At 38.0% G+C, this 10155-nt stretch overlaps 1 pseudogene; it reads left to right on the top strand.

Moving 5' to 3' along the window:
- The first annotated feature begins 3148 nt into the window (after positions 1-3148).
- LOC102487784 (methyltransferase-like protein 23) lies at positions 3149-4272 on the top strand (annotated as a pseudogene).
- Positions 4273-10155: the final 5883 nt, after the last annotated feature.

Genomic DNA, 10155 nt, shown 5'->3' on the forward strand with positions numbered 1-10155 from the left:
CAAGCTTTTCAATAATTTGATGTTTTGGCCAAATTTTATTTTTTCAATGAATGTTATTCACTGACAAGATAAACAAAAGCATATTAATTTACATTTTTAAGGGAAGGGAGACTTCAGTAATAGACTACTATTCCACTTACATACATAAAGATTATTTTATTTTGTTATTGCATTTTTGTAAGCTAGATAGGATAATATCTTGTTCCAAATCCAATCTAGATTGCATTCAAAGAGACCAACTTAATGAGGCACCAAATAGATTTTGTCATATAAGTCCACAATCCCTCACTCACAATTCCAAAATTAAAAATGATGTAGAAATCAAAAAATGTTTCACACGTTTGTGGCAAACTCACTTGGTTGCAAAAGTTAATCTGAATTGATGAGGCTATTTGTGACTTCATTTATTCTTCTTGAGAGTGAGCATTCATATTTATGGTACAAAAATATTAATGTGCTTTATTTTGGGGCACTGACCCAGACCACAGTGGAACTATTAAGTAGTGCACAGTTTATAGGCTGTTATAATCTAAAATTAATGAATAATTCTGAATATTGAAATATAGTTAACTCCAAGAATTTTAGATGAAGAACTGTGAATCTAATTCAGTGCGCCTATGTGTATGTTGTGCATATATGTTTCAGTCATGGGCTCACAAAATGTCACTCTCTTTATTAACTATTTAATTTTATTTACTACTGTTACTTCTGTATTTGATTTTTTTTCAATTAATTTAAAGGAATACAATAAAATTAACGGACCAACAATTCAAGGCAGTTCTTGATTCTCTGTGTAGAGGGATACAAAGATGGGTAAGATTCTGTTCCTGTACTCCACTGAGTTCGAGTGATAAGTAACTAAGTGTGATAAATGATGCTAAAGCATTAGTCCCTGTGCTTTTGGATCATAGAGAAAAGAAGTGCAAATTGCCTGGAGAAATTTGAGAAGGCTGCAGAGAATAGGAGATTTTTATTTTTAAAGGAAAGAAGTTTACCAGATAATGAAATGGTTTCACCCAATGCCAGTCCTGCTTAACTTCAAAACAAAAGAGAAATAGTTACTCAATGACTTAAATCACTTGACATACTATAACTCTTGCCCACACTCAAGCTCTTTTCATTAGTATCATTCCATCAGTGGTGAGAGACATTTTTAGCTTTTCAGTACCAATAGAAGTTCCTAAAGAAAAGCATCTTGGTTTTTGATATGCCACTGCATTGAAACAGAGTATAATTATAATGCTCTTTGCAGGGTTCAGTCAAATGCCAATGCAGTTTGGATTATTTTCAAGGAGCCATTCTCAATCAAGCATAACATATCCCTGTCTCACAGGCAGATCCTTGGAATGACTGTGAGACACTGAATACATTTTACTGATCCATGAAAGCACATTAGGAAGATAAATATAGGAACTACGCTCTTTCTCATAAATGTATACCACTTGACTGCAGAGATGTGGTATTTAAAGCTCAGGTTAGAACTGACAGTATTGAAGTTCAACCTGGTATTTTCAAATGCTCATCTCCAAGAAGTGTCAACAGCAAAGATATGATCTCTTGGGTGGGTCTGTTTTAAAGAAGAAAGCTGACAATGTGGTTTCAAGCAATGGTACAAGAGGAAAAGGTTACAGACAAAAAAGTTAAAAAAATAAAAAAGAAAGAAAATTTTTAAATCCTGTTTCCATTTTGTTAAGCTATTATGGGGGGAGGGGCTTTAACATTGTTACTTCCTGCTTCTCTAATTTTGGAGCTGAGCCCCTTTCAAACTTTTTGTGTCCTGGCAGACACAAATCATTGAGGATCTCTGGACAATAAATCATTTGAAAAATATATAGAGACAATAATATAATGGGCCAAGAAAGTTATTTAGTGTTTCATCAAAGATGACCTAATGTTTTTCACCGACTATCTATAAAACAAAGCATATCATTCCATTTAATCACCAAGCTATGTTAATTCAGAAGGGGAAAATGTTGAACCTTGCACAAGAAATGGTTTGGTGGAATCCTTCAAAAGAAAAACTCCAGGACAGAGAGTTGAGGGGGCTGGTTTCCTGTTGGAAATTTATAACTTCATGGATGGTGCCTTTAGTTAATTTATACTTATTGCAGGTAATCTGATTACTCAAGGGGAAAATCTAGGTCAGCAGATGGCATGTTGGTTAAGGTGCTAGACTCCCCATCCCTGGCTGTAGTCTGAGTCCTGGACCTGGCAGCCTGCTTTCTCATTTTTCTTCATTTTTCTTCTCTCTCCCTCAATAATTCTATAATAAATAATAATAGTAATAAATAAAGTTAAATAAATAATTCTTTAAAGAAGGGGGGAAATCTGGGAGATCTAGAAGACTATGTGGGTACTAAGAGCATTTTGATTTTAAAAATTCTCTGCGTTGTGGGCTATGGCCATTTGTAGATAAGATGGTATTGATATTTGATCCTTGAGTTTCATTATTTTTTCTCATAGCTTTATGCAATTGTTAATAAATTAGTAATTGCCAAAGTTTCATAAATAATGCCATTTAATATAATACATGATCATGTCAATTCTCTGCAATTTTTGCAGAGTAAATGCCTAACTTTCTGCCAAACTCATATTAATTACCTAAGGATAACCAGAGAATTCATTGTGTATGAAAAAAAAAAATGATATCTGTTTAGAAAAGTTAAAGCCCAAACACTTTATACCAAATTGTATGCCATAGTTTAAACTATATTTGAAAAGCTAAGGCAGTGGTAGAAATGTCTTTGTTAGCAGTCCATCTGTCATCCAGATTATGTCCCCTAGCAAACTGTGAGACCAATCTTGTAAAAAATGAATAGGTATTGAAATCTGTGTCAGAGTCTGCTGGATCATGCAAGACATTGCTACACAAAGACTAGGAAAACCAAAGACTGGGAACTATTAACACTGGACCCCAGCTTTAGAAACTAGATTCCATTGCTTTATATTAATTCGTGCTCCTAAATATAACTTCCTGGCAGGCCAAGTGTTCCCCATTGCGCAGACTGGCAGCCCCATGCCTTCCACGCTCCCATATCCATCCAGGGACCATGAACACCCTCCTGGGCTGGCCTGGCCTCCGAAGGCATGTGGTCATGGCCAGTTCCTTCCATTCTCAGGGGGAGATGGGCCGAGAGTGCAGGGGTTGATGCTGGAGGTCCAAGTCCTGTAGGGTCTACATTTTCAATATGGAATGTATGTCTGGCCTTGTGCTGTGGTCCAGGCTCAGTACCTGTGGTTTCATAGAAGATTTCTGCCGAGCAAAGCTGTGTTAGAGGTACAGTGTTCCTGGAGTGTCCAAAATATGGGCTTCAGAATTGGAGCTGGTGGCATGGTGGTTAAGTGCGCTGCACTACCATATGGCTGACCACAGTCTGAGTCCCAGACCTGGCAGCTTGCTTTCTGACTTTCTTTCTCTCTCTCTCTCCTTCCCTCCCTCCCTCATTCTTTCCATCTGGTCAAATAAATAAATGGATAAATACAGTTGAATAAAATAATTCTTTTTTTTTGTTTGCTTTTTTTGGAGAGGTTTTTTTGCTATAGGGCACGTGCGCTCGCCAGACAGACAGAGACATAGAGTCAGAAAGCGAGAAATCACCCCCAGGGTTTTTTCCTCCATTCTCCTCTCGGGATCTTGGGCACGCACGCACACACGCCCAGTGTGAGTTCTAAGCCACCGGGTCCAGGACGCGAACCGTGGTCGACTACATGGGAGTCCAGCGACATAGCCATTATGCTAACTGCTGGTTCCCAATAAAATAATTCTTAAAAAAAAAAAAAGAATTAGAGCTGGAATGAGCCTTCCAGTAATTTTGGTTGCAAATGTGATGCCAAAGTAATACTGTCAGATAGCTCTGAACTGCCTCACTGTTCAGAAATCTGTCAGCAGAGCTGTCAGATGAATAATCTGCAAGAGGTACCATTTTGTAGGACTAACATGGGGTCACGTATCTCAGGATCTTCTGGCTCTATCTTCACAAGATATTATTCTTGTATCTGATGTGTTCATTGAATCAGAAGACTTTGAAGGCATTTTAACTACAGTATATTTTTTGATGCAAAAAATCCCGAAGGTTCAGTTGTGGTCTACTTACCAGGTTAGAAGTGCTGACTGCTCACGCAAAGCTTTGCTCTACAAGTGGGATATGAAGTGTGTCCATATTCTCAGGTGACTTTTGGGATGCCGACAAAGAAGATATAGTAGAATCTGCCCCTCCTGAAAGACATACTGTTGAAATACTGGTCATCTCCTTTGCAAAGGACAGTCTCTGAGTTATACCACAAGCTGTTTTAGGATAATGTCAATATTAATTAGCAACCTGGCAGGTTTAAAAACACTTCAGCTTGAGAAAATGTAGCTGAGGCTTGAAGATGGTCAAATCTGCTGGCCTTGGATTATGGAAGGTCACCTAGATAACACTCCCAGGCAACATAACCAAGGAAACAAAAATTAAGACACCTATAAAGAAAAAGCTTGGCTCAATCCTTGTGAAATAGGGCACAACTTAGGCCAACTAATAGATATAACCTCAAGAAAGTGTAACCTTTAAAAGCACTGGATACTCACTGGCATTTCCACATATTTTTAACATAGAACAAGTCAAGTACCTAAATATTTCACTTTTGTACTATTACAGTCAATAAAATTAAAGACAATTGCAAAAAATAAAACTTCCTATTCAACAAATACTCTGACATCATATATTCTCATTCTCTATCTCTTTTTTTCTTTTTTATTTTTTTCCTTCCATAGGGTACATCACATGCTTTCTGGAGAGGGATAGAGAAAAGAAAAGTAAGAAATCACTCCCTAGGGGGAATGGCCACACCACGATCCCTTTCTTCCACTCTTCTCCTGGGATTTTGGGCATGTGTACACATGTGCCCAGCATGATTTTCAAGCCTTCGGTCTGGAACTTGAACTATGGTCAATCATGTGGGAGTCCAGCACCTTAACCACCACACCGCCTGCTGGGCCCCTCAATTATTATTTTTTTTATAATAATTTTTTTGTTTCTTGAAAGAGAGAGAAAAAGAGAGACAGGCACCCTCAACTGGGTCACATCACACCACTAACTACCTTACCTATTTCAGTCTTCCAGCTGGTCAGGATCACCGTTGGTCTGGTGGATCTAGGTTAACAAGAGACCTGGTGTGTCCAGGTCTCCCATGTGGGTTCAGCATCTCCAGCTATAATCTATCACTTGTGCTGCCATAACTGGTAGCCATATTTTACTCCTAATTTTTAAACGATGCTCATTGTGTGCCCAAAACTGTTCTCATTGCTTCTCATGTACTAATTCATTAAATTTTCACAGAACCTTTCTTGGCAGGTATTATGAACCTCATTTTATATATGAAGTAATCTGTAACAGAGAAGTCTAGATAACTTGTACTGGGACACACAGAAATTTGTTGAGCTGGGAGTCAAGCCTAGGATGTTTGGAGAAATCCTTCATAAACTTAACCTATATATAGCATTAACGTAATAAAGAGCTACTGAAATACATTTCTATCTGGTTTTCAGGGTCTCATGTATATAACTGTCCTGAATGTAGAATTGTCTTAGGTTTCCTAGACATACTGAGTCTTTTGCTCAAGATTATCTTAGACTTCTGATAATTTTAAAAGTAAAAATTGTAATAAAATAAAATCAAGGAATTTAAATCTAAAGTCTTTAAGTCCTACAATACAATTGTGTTAAAAGTTTCAGTGGTCAAATGCAACATCAATTAGAGGAAGCATTGGTTTCCTAGTCATCCCAAGGATAATGTAAATAAATAATAAATAATAAAATTGTATATTCATGCTATTGTATTACTATGTGAACTTCAACACATTTTTAATATTTCTTAATGTTTGTAAGCTTCAGGGACACAATAAAACAATAGGTCTGACTAAGCACATGCCATCTGTTTTAGTCCTTTATTGTGTTGTTAAACAGAAATACCAGAGACCACGAGTTTTTTTTAAGTTAACTTATTTCTTCCATGAGTGAGAAAGATAGAGAGAGAGACAGAACTAGAAAGATAGGACCCAGAATCTTTTAAAAATTATTTATTTATTTAACCTACTACTGCTATTATTATTGTTATTTTTAAATTTACCATAGGGTACATGTGCTCACTAGAGAGAAATAAAAAGAGAGAAAGGGAAAATGAGAAAGCAAGCCACCAGATCTAGAACTCAAACCATGGTCAGTCATGTGGGAATCCAGTGCCTTCATCATGCCACCTGCTGGCTCCCCAACAGAATCTTGATGCTATGATCCACTCACAGCCTTCAGTCAGCCCTGGATGGTGGGCATTTGCTTGATGTACTCAGGAAAGTCTCTGGACTTAAACTGGGAACCTTCCCACATGGAATTGCCTCACAGAGCACTCTGTTTTATGGCTATGCCACTGTCTGGCCCCATACTGGGTGATTTATAAAGAGGAGAGTTTTATTGTGCTCATAATTTTGGTGTTTAGAAAGTCCAAAGGGGGAGGTTTGCAACTGGTTGGACTCTGCTACATCATGACATGGTGGAAAGAGGTAGAAAGGTCAAACATGTACAGAGACAGAGACCATAACCTGCAGGAGCCATCATACCCATTATGATCTGCTTTTGCTCAGTAAACCTAACTCATTCCCTTAAGGGTCTATAAAATGGCATTAATCTATTTGTGAAGGTGGTGCTCCCATAATCCAAATACTACTCCCCAGGCTTCACCTTTTAAAAGTTCCACCACCTCTAAAAACCATTACACTGAGTACCAAGATTTCAGCATATAAACCTTTGAGAGACAAATAATATCTGAAGTATCCTAGTGACATATGGCAAGACTTTCAGCCTTTTGTGAATATTGCTTGACAAGATTATAGGAAAAAAAATGATATTGTATAATTTTTTTTTAGATGTTTTTGCCATAGGTGTGCACTCCTCAGAGGTAAAGAGAGACAGAGACGGTGAGAGGGAAAGTGAGAAATCAATCCCCTAGGGGGTTGGCCATGCCGCCACAAGACCTTCTCTTTCATTCTCCTTCTGGGATCTTGAGCACACATGTACACACACTTGGCATGATTTTCAAGCCACTTATCCCTGACTTGAACCATAGTTGACCATGTGGGAGTTCAGCAACACAACCAAAATGTCATCTACTGCTCCCAATTAAAAATTTTTTTTTTTTTAATTTGCCATAGGATGAGTGTACTTGCCATATGAGAGTGAGAGAGTGAGAGAGACAGTGAGAAAGCACCCCCAGGAAGGATGGCCATACCACAATCCCCACTACTCCATCCTGCTTTTGGGATTCTGGGCATGCACACACACATGTCCTGTCTGTTTCTCAAGCTACTGGGTCCAGAACTCAAACTGTGCACTAGGTCATGTGGAATCAAGCTGCCTACACATTGCACTACTGTCTGGCCCTCTCGTAATTTTTTAAATCCATTTGTTAATCCTAGCAGAAATTTTGTTTTAGAGATTGGTTAGGTTCTTAGATGTCCAAAACTTGATGAGTTACTGGTAAGAAAGTCATAAACACTAAAACTCTATTTTTAACCAACATTTGCTTTAAAAAAGGCCATGTTGGGTGGCATGGCAGTTAAGGTGCTGGACTCCGACATGTCTGAATGACAGTTCGAGTCTTGGGCATGGCAGCTTGCTTTCTCACTTTCTCTGTTTCTTGCTCTCTCTCTTTCTCTCTCTGGTGAGCACACATGCCCTATAGCAAATTTAAAAATATCAATAATAATAAGGAATACTAATAATAAGTAATTATAAAGAAAGGCTATGGTAAGCATTTTGTAAAAACAGTGATAGAGATAGTTCCACTAGAAGGAAGTATTAAATTTCATGAAAACATATTATATGGACATAGTTTAAAAATTAGAAAATAAATAAGAACATGGTATCAATATAATCACTTGTTTCTCAATCCAAATTTCAATATGAACTTCTGTGGACCAGCAGTTAGCGTGATGGCTATGTGGCTGGACTCCCATGTAGCTGGACTCCCATGTAGCTGACTGTGGTTCAAGGTGCATGTGTGTGCGTGTCCAAGATCCCAAGAGGAGAATGGAGGAGAAGGAATTGCGGCGTGGCCATCCCTCCTGGGGGGTGATCTCTTGCTTTCTGTCTCTCTGTCTCTCTCTGTCTTTCTGGTGAGCGCACATGCCCTGTAGCAAAAAACCTCTCCAAAAAAAAGGAACTTCTATGACGGATACCTTCAGATGTGTCATAATGGCAGTTTCTGTAAATGAATTTGTAAGATGATCATTAGCTAATTTTCTAAGTGAACTCCCCCCTTACTCTCTACTTGTGTTTTTCTAATGTAATAGATACATTGAATCATAGTAGAAGGCGATTAGATTTCAAGATAATTCTATCCTGAGGAGCAGACTTGTAAACTTCCAGTGCTTAGAGGTTCACATCACTATTTCTTGACTCTTAAGTAATATTCAAAGTCTAATTTTTAGATTGCGTTACTCACCCAGTTACACAAAATATAAAGCTGATCTTTGGTTAAAACCCACAACATTCACAATATTTCCTCAGTTCTTAGCCATTTGACATGTTTGAATTGTAAAAATGACGTCCTTTAATCTTTTAAGGGAAGATTAACTTATATCTTCTGAAAGAGAGCAATAGACACACTGAATAGGGTCTCCATGCTGGGCTCTACACACCAACCTCAGCTGACCTTGATTGGAGGCATCAATATGGATGCCCGGCATACCCAGGAAGGTCCCAGATTACAAACCCAGGACTCTCCTCATGTGAGTCCACCTGTGTTAACACTACACTATCACTCAGCCCTTGAAGTGCTCTATCTTGATCTGAAAATGTGTTATTGATAATCTTATATACCACCCAATATTATGCCAAACTTGATTTTCTTTTTTATTATTATTTATTTATTTAATATTTAATATTATTTAATATTATTTATTTAATATTTAATATTATTTAATATTTAATATTATTTAATCTTTCTTTCTTCTTTCTTTCTTCTTTCCTTTCCTTTCCTTTCCTTTCCTTTCCTTTCCCTTTTCTTTCTTTCTTTCTTCTCTTTCTTTCTTTTGACCAGAGAGGGACAGAGCGAGAAAGTGAGAAACAGAAAGTGAGAAAGCAAGCCTCCAGGTCCAGGACTTGAACCAGAGTGAGAGTCCAGTATCCTTAACCACCACACCACCTGCCAACCCCCCAAGCTGGATTTTAAGAGAGTTATTCTTACTACCACTATTAATTATAACAGTATATTGATATTTTGAAAGTGTGGAATGAAGTCTGGTTTAAGATTTACTTAGGATACAAATTTATAAACTTTATGCTCAGCATTAAAGTTTCTAAGATTTAAGAATACTTAATTATGAGGACCAGCAGTTAGTGTAATGGCTATGTCGCTGGACTCCCACGTAGTCGACTGCAGTTCGAGTCCTGGACCCGGTGGCTTAAAACTCACGCTGGGCGCATGTGCGTGCATGCCCAAGATCCCAAGAGGAGAATGGAGAAAAAGGGATTATGGTGTGGCCACCCCCTCTGGGGGGGGGTGATTTCTTGCTTTCTATCTCTCTGTCTCTCTCTGTCTGGCGAGCGCACACGCCCTATAGCAAAAACCTCTCCAAAAAAAAAAAAAAGATTACGTAATTATGGAGGCTTTTTTCTTGATCCAAGTTAAATAACACAATTGGTTCCTTTATATATGTGTGTGTGTGTGTGTGTGTGTATATATATATATATATATATGTATATGTTCTACAAGTAGATATAAAACTTCCCAGATTATATTACCACATTCAGAAAGAAAAAGCCAACTATATTCAAAAATAGCAAATGCTGGTTGAGTATCCTACCCCTTTCCCTCCTATGCTTATGGCAGAAATTACTTTGATTACAGCAGCCTCAGATCTCTCTAACTACTATTCCTGGAAGGCATGATCAGCCATCAGGGGTGGCAAAAGGAGCAAGCCAATCTATCACAAATAGGTTGATAGAAATGGCATTTTATCATCTAGAACCATATGTCCATATATGAAGCCACTAGTTTTGGAAAGGAAAGTTAGCAAGGATTCCAAATGAGGGAATTCCTTCCCTCAGGAAATGTAAACCTTGCTTGCTGAAGGGCTGGGCTACTGGAAGGAAGTCTGCCACAGTGTTTCCATCTGTCTGGG

The sequence above is a fragment of the Tupaia chinensis genome, unplaced genomic scaffold (assembly GCF_000334495.1).
Source record: "Tupaia chinensis unplaced genomic scaffold, TupChi_1.0 Scaffold139935_1, whole genome shotgun sequence".
Lineage (NCBI taxonomy): Eukaryota > Metazoa > Chordata > Mammalia > Scandentia > Tupaiidae > Tupaia > Tupaia belangeri.